Source organism: Oryzias melastigma, linkage group LG6 (genome assembly GCF_002922805.2).
Source record: "Oryzias melastigma strain HK-1 linkage group LG6, ASM292280v2, whole genome shotgun sequence".
Classification (NCBI taxonomy): domain Eukaryota; kingdom Metazoa; phylum Chordata; class Actinopteri; order Beloniformes; family Adrianichthyidae; genus Oryzias; species Oryzias melastigma.
The window spans coordinates 20,172,296-20,192,548 of NC_050517.1; the positions used below are offsets into that span (position 1 = coordinate 20,172,296).

The following is a 20,253-nucleotide window of genomic DNA, read 5'->3' on the forward strand; positions in this document are numbered from 1 at the left end:
CGATTAATTGCGATTAATTTGTTTCCAAGTTTGTGAATATTAAGTTAAAATTTTCATTGATTCCTGGTCTTTATATGTATGTATATATATCTAAATAAACATTCTAAATGCACGGTTTTGTGTGTGATTTCATATTGCGATTATTCGCAGATAAAAACACTCAAACAAAAAATAATTGCTATTAATTGGAATAAATTTGTTTCCAGGTTTGTGATTTTTTACTTACATTTTTTAATCGATTCCCAGGACCTATAAATACATATATACGTTCTAAATGCACAGTCTTGTGTGTGATTTCATGTTGTGATTATTCATAGATAATAAGTGGTCGGCAAATACTGTAACAAAATAAAAATCGTGTTTATTTTTCTTCCAGGTTTGCGATTTTTTTGGTTACATTTTTTAATATTTAATATATCTAATATATTTAATTTTTATATATATATGCACACACACAAGCAAAAACACTTAAATCTACTTGTTGAAATATAAATCTCTTGTAATCAAGGGATGATATGCATGAAGAAAGAGGAGCAGTGGACCCCTTTATTTGATGCTCTTCAAAAATCTGCCATAAACTAAAGAAATAAATGTGACATAAAAAATAAAATGTGAAAAAAAAATAAACAAAAATACAAAAAAAACATACATTTGGACAGACTTACATTAAGACAAATAGAACAATTAATATTAAATGAGTTCTGCTTGTGCCTGTCCCCAGCCCAGTAAATGCAGTGGGCGGAGTCAGGAAGAATATTCAGTTCAAAGCCTATGAGGCGAAGACAGATATATGAACTGAAACGATGATAGCACGGTTTTTCTTTGCATTTTTAGAGGCTCGGAGGCATGTTACACCCCAAACTCTCAGCACCCCCATATTTGCCCCCTAACTGGCTAAATCCTGGCCTGCTTGGGCTCCTTCACATTACGCAGAAAAAAAGAGGAAGCAGAGTGAGTAACACACTACCGTGTTCAAAGCCAACCTTGTCAAATAGTACTCACAGTGGGCTAGGGGAGTGTAATAGCACTTCCCTGATTCTACATTGATATCATATAATCCAGTGTGCCCTGTTTCAGTATCATATTTATCTAACCTGCTGGGGGACAGGGTAAGGGGGACAGTGTCCCTGCTGCTAGGAGCAGACACATTACACACTGCCTCATGTATTCTTATTGATTACTCCCACCCCACAGCCCAGGGACCGTAATTTAACTCAGCAGGCACTACAGTTAATACTGGATTTCAAACATTCCATCTACACTTCAAGAGCCAAAAACAATTGACACTTTAAAAATGTGCCGGGCCTTTCTAAATGGGATCTGAAGGGAATGGATCTCCATTTTCTGCTTTTTGTTTTTTTTCCCCTTCCACTTCCAATCTCCTCCTTCCGAAGCCCGTGCAGCAGCCGCCGCCGCCGCCGCCACAGTTTTCCAACACAAACTGGAGCTTTATAAGAATCTCAAAGAAGGTCAAGGAATCTGTTAATTAGAAAGTGCTGCAAAAGATTTCTTTTTTTGTTTTGCAATGTTTTCCATTTATCGGCGGGGAAAGGTGGACGCACAGAAAAAAACAATCCGATGACATTTGACTGTAGGAAGCAAAGGCGCTGAGCGACTTGAATTTATGTCACCAAGAGGAATGTCCAGAGTTAATCAGGAAACCGACGAATAATAGGAGGAGGATGACATGAAGACAGCTGGAGCTCTGTGTGTGTGTGGCCACAGTGAAAGCAAAGCCAGATGTCTTGCTCGAAGACAACAATTTAAAATTAATAAGAGGACTTCAAAGAACTTCTGAGAGATTAGAATAAATGGAAAACTGATTAAAAGTCATAAAATAGCTTTAAATATGAGTCCAAGCTGCCAAAAATACCTTTAACCTCTAGAGAGAATTTCATGATTATTGAAATTATTTTGCTTTTATTCAGCCGAAGCAAAATATAAGTTTTCTTGGTGTTTGTTTCACCACTGCGCATCATTATTATTCTTCATGAATTTGCAGATCATTAAAAAAATGCATTGGTATGCATGCTTGTTTTCCTCCGCGTTGGCCTGTGGAGGACCGCCAACCTTCAGGTTGCGCCCCAACTTTCGCCCGAGGACACTTTTCCACACTGAATATGGATAATGTATGGATGAAAGTGTTGCACCAAATGCTCCAACTGTTTTAGAAAACTGGAATTTTAGAAACGGATGAAGACAGACTGGCTTTTCTTCCAGCTGAAATGAGCATCAGTGGGGATTAATATGCATTAATTAAATTGACTCTGTTTCCTTTAATGAGAGGGAGAGGATTTGATGTTAATGCAGTTGATCTCACAGAGGCTTCAATCCACCTAATTAACTAGTATTTATGCAACACACTGAAATGATCAATAGGGAAAGGTAGCCCTTCGGTGCTCGGAAAGTCTGATCACCGAATCCGATGCTGGCTCACCTTATAGCAATGACAGAAAGAGGCATTTTCTGCTCTCTTTTTTCCAGCAGAATAATTAAAATGACTCTTTTATCTAGGCTTTTAGTCGTAGTGTGGCAGCGCTCTCTGTTGCATCTGCGTGTTGAGCAGAGATAGCGCCTCTGTGGAAGGCCAGGGAGCAGACTCCAGAGATCCATCCATCTCAATCTGAGGTTACAGCTGACACCTTACAAAGAGGTACAATTAATAAGGGCATTATCCAGCAGTAGGCAACAATAGAGTCCTAACGCAGAGACACCAACCTCAGGAGGCCCGGGGAGGAAAGAAAGGGAGCGTGGGTGTTTATGGATGGGGGAAGGGTGGGCCAAAGTGCTCCAAAACGGGATGCATTACAACTACTGTCTTTGCAACATGAATTACAGTCTATTATACATCGATAGATGATGTCTGAGGAACACTTTGGGTGCTAAATGAGTCATCTTTGCATCTAAAATCTTCCATTCCTAAACCCCCCCAAAAAAACATAAAAATAATCTAAATGTGGTGAATTCCTTGAGTTTGAGGACGTCATAAAATTGACATAACTGGTCAGGAAGCTCCCATGAAAGAGGCCTGTTAGTGCAGGTTGAGTGGGGCTTTGTGGTCCACCGGGGAGAGGGGCGGGGACTCCGCCTGCACTGACATTTACAGCAAACCTCGACTTGTTTGTGGTCACTGGACTGGAGACGAACGCTGAACCCAAAAGTCAGAGGTCGGGGCTAAATTTCACCCGCAGTGGAGGTCCCTCTGTTTGAAAAGACAAACAGAGGGTGCAGCTGAGGTGTGGAGGCTTCCTGGCGTCTGGGGAGCCAATCTATCATCATGTGAACACAGCAAAGACCAAAGGAACACGGAGCTGAAGAAACGCAGGGCCTGATTGCTTAAACAAATACAAGCGAATCAATGCAAAACGCATTGACAAGAGCAGCAAAAGTCTACAGAGGAATTCCTAAATAATGAAGTCAAAATCACTCTATAATTCCGTTTTTAAAGCCAGTCAAGAGGACCCCACAGAGAAGCTTTTACATTTTCCAACTCATTCCGTGGGGAGAGGATGAGCTTGGTTATGGATTAACGCTTTGATCAATAACAAGATAGGAGACCGGCTCTGTAAGCTCAAGAAAATTAATTCGAGATGCAGTCAAACTCTTATCGACCGGCAGATGAGGCTTGCTTTTATTGCAGGTAGTTGATAATCCAGCAATATTGTGATGAGCGGCTAATCTCCCATTTTAAATATGACCTCCAACGCATATAATAAAAAGTTGAGACTGGCCATCCGTTGGTTGTCTATACGGGACTAATGTTTTCCCTTTTTTTTGTCAGCTTTGGGATTTCACGGTGGCTTCCTGTGCTTTGAGTTAATCCTCACTCCAGAGTGTGTCATTAAAAACTTTCATATCATAAATAATCTTAATAGTGCCAAACTTTTTGTGTAAAGTGTGGATGTATTTATTAAATTTACATAGTTTAGGATTATAATATGCAAAAAAAAGGGCGAATTTTTTTCAGCACACAAATGTACGATTGAGTTATGTGACACATGGAAAAAAATACTTAATTTTAGGTTTATTGTATTACAGTAATATGAAAAAAAGATGCAGATTAAGACGGAAAGGGTTCTAAAAATGTGTGGCGTGTTGATTCTAGAGCAAAAGTATTTACATGATTTTCAATACGTTGAATTTTTCTGAGTGTCATGAGTTTAGGACATTACTGCTTGTACTTTTGGTTTTCATAAACTTTAAAGGTTTGGACATAAGGAGCTAAATATTCCCCATAGGAAGTGAATGAGAATTTTTTTTCAAATTCTTCAAAAACTTTTGAGTTTTTAAAATAATTTGGCAATGAGTTGTTATATTAACATTATGCTAGCTCATTTTGGTCATTTTGCATCTACTGAGGTCTTCTATGCTAATCATAATTAACATTTTAGCAACAAGCTAACGTTTTTGGCTAATTTATCTATTAAGGTTGTAAGGCTATTTTTGAGTTTAGCTAGGAAGAGGCTAACACGTTTGGCTAATCTACCAAAGTTGTAAGTATTTCTGAGTTTAGCTAGGAAGAGGCTAACGTTTTTGGCTAATTTTTATTTACTGAGGTTTGTTGGGCTACTTTTGAGTTTAACTTCTATTTTAGCAAGACTAATGTTTTTGACAACTTTAACTGAGGATTTTTAGACTGTTTTGGAGTTTTGCTAGTTTTTTTTTTTTTTTTAGCAATGTGCTAGCTTATTAGGCATCTACTAAGCTTAATTTAGAGTTTAGCTCATATTTAAGCAACACACTCTATGTTTCTGCAAAAGTGGCATGTATTAAGGATTTTTAATCAAAATTATTACATTTTTTTCAGAAATGTAAGCTAACTTCAGCTGTCTTTTATAGTTCTTTAACAAAATTTCAAGTCTTTTAGCAAATTTTGCATTTTGAAAATAGTTTTTCCATTTTCAGCAAATTGCTTCAGCAATTAGAGTTAAGTGCGTTTTCAGTAACCAGATTCAGCAAAAAGCATTCTAGTATTATCGCAGGTAATGCACGTTTTTTTTTTTTAACCCTTTTAGGGAAATTTGATACAACTTTGCATCATTACATTGTCATTTTTTATAAAAAAATATGAATTATATTTATTTTATGGCACGAATAAATACATAAATATTAAAATAAACTAGAATTTTCTCAAATTGTAAAGTCATTTTTTTACATTTGACAGAAGCTCATATGACTTTCTTTCAAAGTAAAAGACTTCCTGTCCTAAATAGGGATATTCAAGCAAAGCGAAGGTATTCTTAAACAACAAAAGACAAAAATGACATTTTCTCCTGTTTTACTTTAAGTTTAGCCGTCATCCTTTTTCCTTCGTACTACTGCTGTTAACTGGAGCATAAACATGAAACATGATTGGTTAATGATCCAGTAGAAAAATTATATGAAGTAAACACAAATCTAAAAATTGTAGCCACTCCCCTCTGAATAGCTACTAACCATTGTTATGCAGCATAAAATAAAATGTACTTTAAAGTCATAAAATAAAGTCGGCAATCAGAAAAGATCAGAATTTGTTGAAGTTTTGCCTATTATAATCTGAATATTCTGGAGGAGAGCAAACAAGGCCTAATGATGTCATATTTTCTAGATTCACCTCAGCCATAAACTTACAGACTTAACCAAAATAAATTAAATCGGTGCTAAGGAGGCAACCCTTACTTTTAAAAATGACTATAATTGTATTTTTCTTTAGCCAGAGAGCCACTGTGGAGGGGTAAAAGAGCCGCATGTGGCTCTGGAGCCGCAGGTTGCAGACCCATTAAAATAAAAGAAAACAAATCGATCATGTATTGATCCATTTTTTACGATAAATACTTTTTATTGGGTATATTATATCGGGTAAAACTGTACCCCGCAAAAGTGATGGTGTAACTTTTTATAGCGAAAGGGTTAACCTAGCCAAACTTATAAACCCTACTTGTACTTTTTTACACCTCCGAGGGCCACAAACTTTAATCAGTGGAGCCAGAGGAGAGTTGTTGTTGTGCAAGTTTCAAATTAGAAAGAAAACAAAGCAGGTTAACCGATGATCAACATGGTCTGGCTTTAATGAGGCCACGCTGCCCACGGCCAGGCCCGGCTCAGGAAACGTGGGACTCTCCCTTGACTGCTTTGCTTACTTTGATCTTGTTTGCTTTCTCCACGACGGGCACCGCTATTGTTGGTTTTAATTACTATACCACCAAATGGTACACATGAAAGATAGGTGTCTGTGATTAATAAAATTTCCATAAATTTGAATCACTAACCAGTCTCATTAGCCGCTGTCTTTTGTCTTGACTTCTCATGCTATCGTATTTCTCTGAAATCACTTGATTTGCACCATATTTCCTAATAATCAAATTCACTGTAAGTAATTTAGTCATATTCCGATGATTTGGGTCAACCGGAGAGAAATGGCAACTGTTGCATTAAACCTACGGTCTTCTCAATTAGTCATTTCAAATGAACAAGTGCGACAGCAAGCGTGTCGATCTTAGTTAAGCTCTGAAACAAAATCTAATTGTCGAAAAAGCGGTCTTTGATCATGTGTAATCAGGATCAGGGCTGAGGGCTGCATCCCCGGGCCACAAACTAAACGAGATACAGTACTGCTGGCACTTGGAGCTTTGGATGCAAGTCAGTTTGGCAGTGGCAAGAACTGCAGCGGCTCACATGATGAAAAGCAGGACAGTGACTCAGAAAGGGGGGATGTTTTCATGACTCCAATCATGCTTGCACTGAAAACCCCACTAATTCTAATCAAGGATGTGCTCTTCCTTTGAAAGAATGGAGCCTTCATGCAAACTCAACAATCATAAAAAGTTTGTTGGATACATTTCCTAACAAAAATATATATATTTCTAGCTTTTCAGTCAGCAATTTAACAGATGATAATTTAGTTAAGGAGAGTACAACATCAAAATATAGCCAAAAAAAAGAGCAAAAATAAAGGAATTTTAACTTGAAACGCAGCGGGTCAGACAAAGGAAAGCAAGTCTTGCTGCTTTGTGACAATGCTCTATAATCTTGTGGAGAGCAGCCTGTCATTACCAGGCAGTGCGGTAATAGACTGACATGGATGCTATGGGGAGCAATTGATTTCACACATCAATCAGTAGGGAAATGCTCCTTAATGATTGCAGAGAAGAGGCTTGTTTGTCCTCAACATCTCGAAAAATGCAAACACGGAGGCTGGGTGAGACGGTAGTTACTCATATAGTGAGAAATTCATTACTCCTCTGACTGCCAAGTTGTCCCTTCATTTCAAGGCTCAGAAATTATTAAAAATAAATGTAGGAATTCATGTTAAAATAAAGCGTCCTTTTCTTTCCATAAAAAAGGGACCTGTGCCACCAAAGACACAGCTGGACACAGAGAATATACAATCTCCCGCTCTCAAATGGAGGGTCCCACCTGATTAGGAAGGGCAGGGGAGAGACTTTGGCAGACCAATGAGCGAGGTCAAGGATACACCAACTGGCTCCGCACCCCGCCACATCATTTTTAGTATGACAGCAGCACCAGGAGGGTTGGAGTTCACCGAGACTCTTCATGAACAGGGCGCTTAACGTCAAACACAAGATTAAAGCGGGGGTGTCGCATCTTGGCAGGACCAAATGAAAATATCAACAGCTAAGCCCCCCTCTGAAAAGCCAAGGGACAGGTATCTAATATTAGAGAGTAAGCCTAGTTAGCAAAGGCGGCCTGCTGCTTTCCACATCCTCAGTGGCGGTCAAAAGGCCAGGCTGGCTTTGGAATTGCATTATTGGGGAAATATATTACAGTAGAGGCCTGCAGAACTGCCTTATTAAGACGGCAGAGAAGAGATGCCCTCGTGACTTTTAGTGGGAACTGAGGACATCTCCATATTACTGAATGAAATGCAATTTTGGATTCTATTTTATTTGTGTAGTGCGCCCAGAGTAAGGCGAGAATATTTAAGGATTATTACTTTGCAGTAATAAATCTGACATAATTCAGAGAAGATCAAAACAGATTATTTCAGAGCATCAGCGGTGATTTAAAACATCAAAATAGGGGATGAAAATGAATGAAAAAAAACATTTTAAACAAAGTAACTAATGCCACACGATTGGGATTTAGAGGAACACATTTTAGAGAGAAGCAATTTCGTCCTGCACAAATGACTTGTTTTCCTCCAACAGAAGTCGGTGCTTCAGCTCTCTAAGTGGCTTGTAAGCATAAAAGAGGCTTATCAGCCCCTCTCATTTCTTCAAACCTCACAATCAGATGACCTGCGGAGCGCTAAAAGAAACAAAACCAGTCAAATCCCACTGTTCCGTCTACCCACCCGTCTACCTTTTCTTAATTGTTTCACCGTGACATTTATTTTCCTTTTTATTTATTTAAAAATAAAGTAACTCAGCAGGAGGTGAGAGAATTCCCTCTTCATAATCAAAAGGTAAAGTTAATCCATTTTAGAAAGATAAAATAGTCCAGTTCAGCAGAGCATGTTTAAGAATAAAAAGTTAGGAAAAAGTTAGAAAACAAAATTTAGGATCATTTCTCCTTTCAGTTTGACATTGTAGGTAAATAAATGGCTTAAGATATTTTTCCGCATGATCCTCGCCAACGCCTATTTTTTTCTGTCACGTAGCACTATTAATAATCAGAAACTCTAGTAAGACATGAAGCTGATCTCGAAGGCTTTTCTATAATCCCTCCCCTGGAAGTGGTCTTTACTGGAAGGCTAGTTTGTGATGGGCTCACCCAGTTGCACAATGTTGCGCTGGGATGCAGCATTCAGCTTAAGCCAACTTATCTACTACATTCAAAGCACATCCATTGAGCGATGTGGGAGACTTTTTGCCGATCTATTAAAAATACTCTTATCTGTATTTAGCATATGCTGTGTATGTCAGTGCTGGCAGCTTTAGACGGATTTACACTCAAAACACCTCAAGGTATTCTTGAGCTGAAACTACTGATAACATTGGGAAACTTCTCCCGACAAGCCGGTTTTTACCCATAGATAAATTCATTCAGCACACTTTTATATCACATATTTACTTATTGTAATTTTATGGTGCACGCTAAATGTTTTTTAAACCCCATTTTGCTTCTCTTTTGTTCATTTTTTTTCAATTTTCCACCTGCACAAAAAGTAAAATAAAATAAAAGCATATTTTATTTTTTATTTTTTTTTAAATGTGAAAGCAGTAGCACCAAGGAAATTCACAATATTTTCACAACAATGAAAGTGCCTTTTAGATTTTATTTAAAAAAAAAAAACTTTTTTTAAAAATGTATTTTATTTTCTAAAGAGAAAAAAAAACGTTTTGCACATAAACATTTAGACAAGACAGTCAGTGTGACAGAAGTGCTGTTGCTAGTCAACAGGAACTTTTGGAATTCAGCAGCAAATAATGTGGAAATAATCCACACGTGAGGATTTCAGTGGGAAGTCCTTCAGAGGAAACGCTGGTGTTGCAGAAAGCCTTTCTTTCTTTCTTTCTTTCTTTACCTTTTGCTTTCACGGCATTGGATAAGCCTCCTTTTGCACTGCGCTGAAATAAGAATCAGGGAGAGAAAAAGAGGAATTCAGGCTTTAAAAATGGAGGCCAATATAGTTTAAATAAAGCAAAAAAAAGATGAATTTTATAAATTAAAAAAAATTAAAAAAATAATAGTTTTGCCCTGCTTTTTTAAATTAAACGAATAAATTAAGAAAAAAATAAATCCCCACACTTATTTCATTTTTACACACACTTTTGTTTGTTGACGTAATTTTTTTTCAATATTTATCAGTTTTTTTTATTTCTAAGCAAAGCTTTATTTAACTCTTCTCTCTGGGCTGTAGAGCTTTGGCCTTTGAAGCGATTGAGAAAGAGGACGGTTATTCATGCTGCATTCACTGCTGAGAACTGAGACTCCAAAAACAGCAGTGTCCTCTCATACCTGTTGAGAACACTTTCATCCTTAATGGGCTCATTAGCCACATTGTTAATTGAGTGCTATTCAGGCCAACATCAAAGCTAATAAAAATTGTTTACTTACTTACTTGCTTCACTAAAATGGCCCCAACCGAGACGGAGGGTTAGCTTTAGTAGACAATATAGGTTCATGGGAAAAAGGAAAAAAAGAAAAAAACAACAAAAATATTTTTTTTTTCGATTTCTAAAAAAACAAAAAACAAAAAAAAAAGATCAATTATAAAACATAAATCTATATTTGTGTAGAAACTTTATATATTTTTTTAAATAATAAAAGCAACCTATTAAAAAACTTTCTTTCTATAAAATAAAATACATCATTTTATTAAAAAAAAGCAAATTTTTGGAAAAAAAAATGTAAATAACCTTTAAAAATATAGCTATTTCCAACATCTCCACCTCTAATAATACAGATAAAAAATAAATACTGATCATAATATTAAAAATAATATCAGTTTTTGTCCTGTACGTCATCTCCTCCCACATGATGCTGGCATATTAAAGGATAATGGGATTGGAAAATGGAAGCTAACACGCTGGAATTAAATTTATCAGCATTTGCTCAGAGGTAATAAGCTGTCAGTTATAAAATGAAGATTTGTATTTAGATATATGATAGGAAGAAAAATGAATAGGAAAAATAAATGAAGCTGCTTTACAACTAAATTACTTATTTGGAGCCAACAGACCTTGTAGAGAATCATGATGATGACAACGATTATTGCAGATAATATTTTCTTTATGTCGGAGAAGATAGCAAATATTAAATCATTATGCAACGCAGGCCCACGAACCGTTACCAGGCAGGAATTGTTTTGATAGACGGAGCCACACCTTGAGGCATGATCAGACATTATAATGTAAAAAATCTAATTAGTACCAAAAAAGGGGGGGGTGAGGAAAGCGTTGACTGACACGTGAAGAATGTTAATGTAAGGAAATATAAGCCACAATTATCACACATTTTAATCAGTTTTGACAAGTAAAAAAAAATCAACTAATTATTTAATTTTTTTCTAATTGTTTCCCTGATTCTGTTCTTTTTTTTAATGCTGTGGGGAAGATGAATATCCATTTCAAACTGAAATTGTTATCACAGCCGGATTTCTATTTTTAAAATGATGAAAGCATGGTCAAAGTTACATCCAGGCTTGGGGCTAAGGCAGCTGCATTTCAATTGATTAGGTACCCATCCATGATGAAAGTTGTGAGAAGTGACACCACAGTCAAAACATTTCAAAGAAAACAATGGCTGCTGTATGCCAGGATACTGCAAACATGCCAGAATCCACATGAGAGACACAGATGAGAGGAGCGTTATCACCAATTCAATCCTGCTACTTTTATTTGACAGTAACTGTCTTATTACTGCGTTTTCTCTTCTAGATCCAAAGTGGGTAATTTGTAGCATATGTAAGGTGTATTTTGTAATTTTTTAACAATGTTTTTTTATTTTTTATTTTGAGAATTTATCCATAAAGCTCCAACTTTGTGTGATGTGAAACGGCAGCAGCTTTTAATAAATGTCACCCATTGAAGGAGAATGATCTGACAGATAGGTTCTGAACAGCTCGGTGTAAACAAGCAAAGAAAAGTGTATTAAAAATGCTTTATCTATAGGGTTCATGTCTGATGTCTGTCAAATCATTAAAAAGGAGAGACACTCTTATCAAATAACTGGGATCAGCAATAGTGAAGGCACAACACTGAGATGAGGTATGTCTTCCATGGGGGGCAAGTTGAGGGCCTTTTGTGAATTTATAGAGTATGATAAAATCTGCTTCATATTTCTCGGCTGATGAAAGGAGGCTGAGAGAGAATTACATGGCAAGAGTTTTGTCACCGGACCCATATAGGCTTTAGAGGCTGGGAATTGAAAAGATAATGAGAAAAGCCATGCTGCAGGTTGGCTGTGTTTAATAAGTCATCATGCTTTTCTATCTATTGTTAGTTGCACACAGCCCGCCGAGATTGTGTTTTCACCATGCTTAATACTCTGCAGCAAGCAGGCATTTCAATGGATATAATATATCCAGCACGGCGGCGCAGACTCCCACAGCTTATAGCACAGACAGCATTACACAGAGAGCCGGTGATAACGGGGAACAAAGGAAAAAATGAGACTGTTCTAGTTGCTTCTCTTCTTGAAGAATATGTGATTGCAATTAAGATAGATGGCTTAAGAAAGACCTAATTCTGCACGCAACGCACGGATATAATTCCGACATTGTGCACACTTCATGTTTTTGTCTCTGCATATAAAAAAAATAAATAAAAAAAGTCAGGTAGCTGGCAGCAGGACAAAGGCTGCAGTCCTCAGGATACACAGGATGACATTTTGCAGAATTTTCTTTTAAATTACTTTGTTGCAAAAGTTTTCAAATTCCTCTCTTCTTCTTATGGATCTTCTTAAGACTCAACAGAGAGAGGGGGGATGCAAAAAAAAAAAAAAAAAACTCAGCCTGAAGGGAAACAAATTTAAATGGAAGCTGATGATGAATGGCGGCGCTGATTTTCTGGCAAGAATTAAAGCTTTGTAATGACACTTGACACATAGTGGATGAAAGGAAGAAAATAAAAAGCACTACCTTTTACAGTTTGTGTAATTACTGTATGACACATATAATGGCCCATACTTTCCAATCTGACAGCGTGCTCCAGAGCCGTCTTTTGTCTTTGTGTCATTGCCTCTGGGCATGCATGAAAACAACACTATTACTACACTCAAACAAGGCTGGCGCGTTTGTTGTACAGTTGTACACTTCCATCTACTTACGCGCGCGGACCTGCTTCAAAAGACAGGCTTGTCATACTCTGATCAACAAGACTCAGTCAGAGGGATTTCTGAAGCGTGTGGAGTTTTTAACATGGAAATTGGCTTTGAACCCCATCTGCACAGGTCGCCACATCTTTGGGCAAAGCTCTGCTGCTGCTGACAGGGAAAATGAACCATCAATTCTTTATAATGTGGCCTGATTATTATCCTACTTACCCCCCGCAAATTTAAACTTAGAGGGAAAAAAATGAAATCTTTAAACTCAATGGCAAACAAGAGCAGCAGAGATTTCAAAGTAATGCTACCAATAAGCCACTTTCAAAATAAAACTCCAAAGTCTAAGATGTTTGATTCAAATATTACTTATAGCATCAGGAAGACATTAAAAGTATCCTACCTGGTGCAAATGTGGATTTCCAACCCCAAACTCAAAATAGATTTAACACACAAACATCATGCTCAAGTGAGATGCAACTCTGAATGTGACAAACCATACAAACCAGCTCAAAAGTTTGAACCCAACGTGTTCAGCAACTTTGGGATTGGATCTGTCAACGTCCAATCTGAGATGTCTTTATTTAACGTGATTGGGTTTTGTTCGGCTTCTTGCGCCAGAGCAGCCTGCTGGTGTCCCTTTAACCCCTAAAAGCAGCCAGGGGCCCTGACCCCGGCAGCACCGGCTCTCAAAGCCGAGCTCCTTTCAGCTCCGGCGTATAAGGGGAACCTCCCTGTTCCCTCCCACCATCAACATCCCTTTCAGCCGCAGAGATAACTTTATTCATCTTGTGCATCATTGTATCCAGTTGAAAGCGGGAACTATGCAGACACTTGACTGAATTGAGCTAGCGTGCTCGCATGTGTTAAAGACAGGAAAGAATGGGAGGTGTTATGTCTTCATTTCTTCATTTTGACAGGAAAATGCATGTAAGGGCTCACTTTGAAATAAAAACTCATAAAATTTAAGTCGTCAAGCAATCAAATTTAAAAGTTGTAGTGGTGTGTCATCAAATTAAATAAACAATAAAAAATAAATTGTAAAAAAAATATATTTTCTGAATTCAATTCCTTAAAAATCTGTGATTTTTAGGGTTAAATTGGTGCTAATTTAACACTCCCTCCCTTTTTTTTTATTTTTCAAACTTTGCTAATTTATCCATGGACAGCTGGCGGGGACAGTGGAGCTTATGTTCACCTGCCTAACACCAAAACAGCACCAGGACCACCCTGCTCTTCTCTCATCATTCATATTCAAGTCAGGGCCTCTTGACAAGTCTGCTGATCTCACTCAATGTTTTGTGATTTGGACAATACGTTTTCACAGTGTGAGCAGAAATGCTGAGGCCATCACACTTTTTGAAGCCAGTCTTGGGAGATGCGGCAAAAAGTTTTCCCTCCTCTGCGAGAGTCCTGGGAGTCACAGATGAACTCAATTTTACTATTAAATGGATGCAAGAACTTTATATTTATGAAAAAAAAGGAAATTTGTGTTATAATAAATTCGGAAAAATGCAGGACAACAATTATAAATATTTTTTTTTATTTCTTAGATACATTTTTGTCTTTTATCCTCGAGAACAGAATACAATATTATGATACGAAATAGAATATTTTAACTTAAATGTGCAAAAAGTTTTGTTTCAAACATAAAAAACTTGCAAAAACCAACAAAGTTTTACTTGTTTGCCTCTTTTTATTTATTTTCCTTTAAGTATGGTTTTGCAAACTATTATTTATAATAAAAAGTGAGAATATATGTCGTGTAGCCAGTGCAAAAAAATGTTTTCGGGGATCCTTAAGAGAGAGGTTTATACATTAGCGCTGTAGTTGCAAAACACTGTTGATATTCAAATGATTATTGTCCAAAATCTGGGATAAGCTTCTGTGTGAGAGCTCTTCTAAGTGCCTACAACTATTGCTAATTCCCCTCACCATTGTAGGCCGAACAAAGGCCCTAATCCCAGTTCACTTTTGCAGAAGGCTGGGGCTATTTTCCCTCTCATAAACCAACAACACTCCCCCAAGCCGGAGCTGAGAGGTTCTGAGAAAGGGGCCAGTGTGTGTATACTTCAAGGCGTTTTTTGTCCAACTTGGCTAGTGCTCTGCATAAACTTTTAAGTGGTCCCAGTAGGCCTCAAACACCTTTTTGCCAGAAAAAATAAGCGAGCACAAACTGTAAAGGAAGCCAAACACTCTCTTAACCTGGATGATACAAAAGAAAATATATGAAGTAATTCACTCTGGGCTGCAAGGAGTTAACTTTTTTTTATTGCATTTCTATGAAAGCAGCTCTCTTTCTCTTTATTGTAATCCCTTTAATACATAATTTAAAACTCAGTGGTCCACTATCAAAGACAGCAGAGTAGAACAGGATTCTGTCCTTGTACTTTGTAGTTTTGCTTTAGCTTGGAGCGAAAAAAAAAAAAAGAAGTGAAACCACTTCAGACTTTGACATAATATTACCTCTTTGTCATCCAGCTGACTTCAGCTGTAGCTTTCAAGTTGAAGGTTTAATTAAAACAAATTAGTTTCAGCAATGTCATTCATTTATTACATTTTCATGACAACTGCAAATGAGGATATCATTAAAGGGTGGAAGCAAAAATAATGACGTTTTAATGTTAATTTCTCTTTTACATGCAGGTTAAACGCACTAAAACAATAAAAGCTTCATTTTTTTTATTTTTTTTGTTGGTTTAATTACTTTTTAAAAACAACAATAGGAGTCCCCGTGTGAGCAGACTTGGCAGAATTCCCTGGAACACAGAGCAAAGGCACTCTCCCAGTTGTTCAGTAAGTATCTGATGGCTTCATTCAGCTGCTGTGTCATGCAGTGCATGTGAACCAGCATGCAGGCCAGCGTGTGGCCTGTGTTGGCTTATGTTAGGTGTGTAGTCAGAGGGTTTTACTTGCACTTTAAAAGGAGTGGCACATGCGAATAGAAATGTGCCAGGAACAGCCTGACAAACCGTTTCCTTTAATCTTAATCAATTAGACACCCATGAAGTGTAAACAAATCACAAACCTGTCAGTGTACACAATACAGTGTAAAGAATCTGCAAATTACATGCAGTGTAGACAAGCTGCACCTCTTTCCATAAAGCAGTCGTTTAAAAGACCTCACGTCGCCCCGATCATATTTGCACCCTTGACTTGTGGTGAGATAAAGAACATTTCTTTGCTAAGGGGCTTAGCTCACCAGAACCACGACTGGGCGGTTGATGTTTGCAGGGAACCTCAGAGGTGATGTGGTTTTATTCTTCCACTTATCCTAATTTCTATGTGACGACACTAATTTCTCACCATAATTATCAACAATCTTGAAAACACATATGAATATTCAGCACTTTATTAATCTTTGTAATTGTTACATTTTCAGATGATCATTTATATCATTTCATGGGAAAAATGTCCCATTTTCACTATGTTATACCATATTTATCAATTATGTAATGTTAAAGAAAAATTAAATTAAACATTTTTAAACAAATTTTGTCACATTTTGAATTAATGACCAAATCTGCAGCATTTTTAACAATATTAATGATCTTTGAATTGGAGTAGGTCAGAGGTCACCTAAACTTATCTAAACATATTTTTAAGAGGTTTTAATTTTTAAATCTATGTAAATGCAAGTGTATTTAAAAAAAAGAGCAACAGAATAAAACTGAATTTTAGACGCAGTTCATAAATGGTGATATTTTTTAGAAGAGACCTGCGGGCAATTTGTGTGGTCCTTGGGGACCCGCGAGCACCAGGGTAGTGACCTCTGGTCTACCTGGTTTTATTTGCCTTTAAGCAATTTGGCTACTTTGATTAAAATGACCAAAATAATAAATACAAAAAAAAACACAACTGTATTGAAGCAACAGAATTCAATAATTTTGATGGTCATATCAAGCCAAATTTTCAAATAAAAAATTTTCAAAACATATTAAATTGATTAAAAGACACAAATGCATTGATATGAAAATTTCACGGAATTGACATTGCGTTTGATGTCATATCAGTGCTTAAGATACATATTACTGTTCTTTCTTTACAGAACCCTGTAAATTGTATAAGGCTGTAACGCAATTTACACTGACTAGATTCCGTGAAGGCCAGGCGCCCCCGTGCTTCTTTTCATTTTCACTTTTGTCAGGGGGACAGCATGGACATTAATGTGGTGCTCTCCACCGTGCTAACATGTCTTAACCCCGTCAGCGCTGCCTGGGACTGTATCGACTCTGCTAAAAAGCTGTAGTGCTGCTAACAAATGCTCCAAAAACATCCATGTCTAAATCTCACCAAGACCACAATGACAATGAGGAGGAATTAAAAATAAAAAAAAAAAAAAAAAGGGCAATGAACATATTACTTACCATCAGTGGTCTCAAGCTCTAGTTCCAATATTAAAAATCTGTGCACATGCTGGAGGTGCTGAGACATTCTGGAGCCAATATTGCAAAAGCAGTAATATCTTTCAGTACGCTAGACCTTCTGTGATGATCCGACTGTGCCAAAAATGGTATGTTTTTAAAAAAAACTTCAGCTCCTACTGTGCAACTGCTAACTATGGGCAGGCAGAGTCTATGTCCCATTGGAGTGTCGGCATTGTTCTTGATATTCTGACTGTGGAGACGTGAACGCACACCTTATTATTGTTGAAATTAATGACAATAAAGTTCAGTGCAGTTTAATTTAAAATGTTTAAATAAGGCTGCACGGTGGCGCAGTGGTTAGCGCTCTTGCCTCACAGCGAGAAGGCCCCGGTTCGAATCCCGGCTGGGACCTTTCTGTGTGGAGTTTGCATGTTCTCCCCGTGCATGCGTGGGTTTTCACCGGGGACTCCTGCTTCCTCCCACCATCCAAAAACATGCTTCATAGGTTAATTGGTGACTCTAAATTGCCCCTAGGTGTGAATGTGAGAGTGGCTGGGTGTGTGATTGAGGCCCTGCGACAGACTGGCGACCTGTCCAGGGTGTACCCCGCCTTCGCCCTTCAGTAGCCGGGATAGGCTCCGGCACCCCCGCGACCCCGAAAGGGAAGAAGCGGTCAAGAAAATGGATGGATGGATGGATGTTTAAATAAAAAAATATATGTTTTAAATGTTCATTTGGTTTGATTTGCTTGATGTGAACCAAACATTGTTTCTGGAGGTGATATTGTCTGAACAAATTGGGGAAAAGTAGCACAAAGCAGCTCGTCCCGCTAATCCTCTGATGATAACAGCGTGTTAGCTGTTCTGTCAGACATGCAACAACTTTTCCATTAGATCTGCTTCTTCAGGTTTTTACTATTACGTATTAAGTTCTTTACTCATTTCACTAGATTTTTGCACTTTGGTTTGGCCTGAAGGCTAAAGAAACGATAGCTCTCACAAGGATCACGGTTTGTGTGTTTGGATCACAGTTGTCAAAAAATCCGAATATCTGACCCAATGAATACTAGTGAGAAGCACTGACATATATAGAAAGGGACAAAACACCTGTGATGTCACCTACAGAAAATGGCTCCTTACCTCCGACTCCACTGAAATGAAGTCTATTCAGTCACCATTTTTTGCCGCCATTTGAAGCCAGTCGACAGTGATTGGTCGGTCTGCTCGTAGACAGTTGCTAGGGCAACTACTGTCACCAATCATGAGTGAGCTTGTTCAAAGTCCACACCCCTTTTCACTGAAACTCAAATATTCAAGGAGGGGCCAGTGGGCACCACATGCTTTTACTGAGGCATCTGATTGGTCCGTTTAAACTTGAAAAATTTGAGATACAGAAAGACGTATCAGAGCAAGAATGGTCATTCTGACTGAAAAATGATTGATTTAATGAGTAAAATGGAATTAGCTGACAAAGAGCCGCATTGATTGAAGACTCCTGGTTGGGTTTTTGAGTGCGCTTACCTTTCAAAGTTTAACCTCAGACGTGTAGCGGTATGCATACGTCTATGTTGGGTCCCATCGTTGGAACGCTAGCTTCTGAAGTGGGCCAACTAAACACTGACTGGGGAATTCAAACACTTTAAGTCCGTGTTTTTTTTTCTTGGTTTGCTTTAGATTTACTTGTGTGCTTTGGATTACTGTGCGATTGCTTGACCCAGTTTCAGTCAAACGTTAGCTCTCTGATGGATGGCTTCATGCTTGTTCATCATGAACATTACGACAGAAGATGTCAAGACAGACTAAGACCCTGACCCCCTTGATCAGTAAAATGAAAGTTGATCAAATGTGTTGAATGATTTATTTCGTATTACACCAAAGGTGGGCAATGCATTCATCATAGTGTTGTGTGGACAGAGGAGATCCATAAGAATAGTTTCTGAACACATGAACATAAAGGTAGGCACATATGAGGAAAAAAATATTTCTAATGGTATGGGTGGAAGCCTTTTGATGCCAGGGTTGGGCATGTTAACGTTCGACTTGCGCGCTAGCGTATTACTAAACACAATTATTACAGCTAACACCATTATTTTTTGTAACACACTTTTGTGTATTTTTGTTTTAATCTTAAACATTAATGTACGAGTCTTTCACTCACTTTTTCCAAATTAAGGCAGAGAGATGAACATCTAAAAACAGACCTGATCTTTTCTCTGTGGCATCTGTAGCTTGTAGCACAATAAAAAATGGGATTTGAGACAATGTAATTGCAAACTCTCATCCATCCATCCACCTTAAAAACCAACTTAATCCCTTTCAGGGCTCACGCGGTTGCTGGAGCCTATCCCAGCTATTGTTGGGCGAAGGCAGGGTAAATTCTGGCTAACTTAAAATTGTAAAAGGGAATTGATATTTTTATATAAAGAAACATTTTTTTTCATAAAATACTGACAAGATTTTGAATTCCCAAAGTTAGTGGGTCAATTATCAGGCTTTAGAACACGAGTCAAAGTCAAGGCCCGGGGGCCAGATTCGGCCCGCCGATAATTCTATCCGGCCCTCCAGATCATTTTATTTTATTGTTATTAATGGCCCAATGTTATCTTGCGCTTATTTGTAACTTGTATAATTTTAAGTTATTTAAGGTTTAAATTGATTTCTTCTGGAATAATATTCCTGTCTGTTTTTATTCAAAGTTATGTTAAAACGTTTTAGAAGTTTAAAAAGTTTAAAAATTCAGTATAAGAGTGTTTTTAATAAATGTAATCCTATTCGGCCAACGACCTAAGGTGTGTTTTGGATTTTGTTCCCCTGAGCGATTGACACCCGCGCTTAGAACAACTGGATTTAAACACGATCAGACAGTTTATTTGAATATTTAACAATGACAGAAGTCTGTTTTAACGGTTGCATTGCATGTTGTTGGTGATAAAATAATGTGAAGGCAAGGTCTCACTTTATGTGACTTTGATAAACACACACAAAATAATAACATATACAGAAAATATGTAGAACATCCCATCGACACCTTCGATCAATTCTGTCTTAGCCCCTCTAGGCATTCTGTATAGTGTAGGCTGATCATGATAACACAAAAAAATGTTAGTTAATTGGAATAAGAACCCATTTTTTAAACACAAATCAATGGGGAAACATTTACCAGAAGACAAATGTGCACAATA

The 20,253-nt window shown here is 37.6% G+C and overlaps 1 long non-coding RNA gene across 2 annotated transcripts in view; it reads right to left on the reverse strand.

Annotated features, from left to right (window-relative positions):
- The window catches only part of LOC118598863, a 109,762-nt gene that overhangs the window by 4,124 nt on the left and 85,385 nt on the right, over positions 1 to 20,253 (reverse strand). Inside the window, exon 3 of one of the 2 annotated variants that reach the window (XR_004948056.1) lies at positions 9,467 to 9,509. This is a non-coding gene — a long non-coding RNA (uncharacterized LOC118598863). Of the gene's footprint in view, positions 1 to 6,907; positions 9,510 to 20,253 lie in introns of those variants that run through there. The other variant, XR_004948054.1, reaches the window with a different exon arrangement.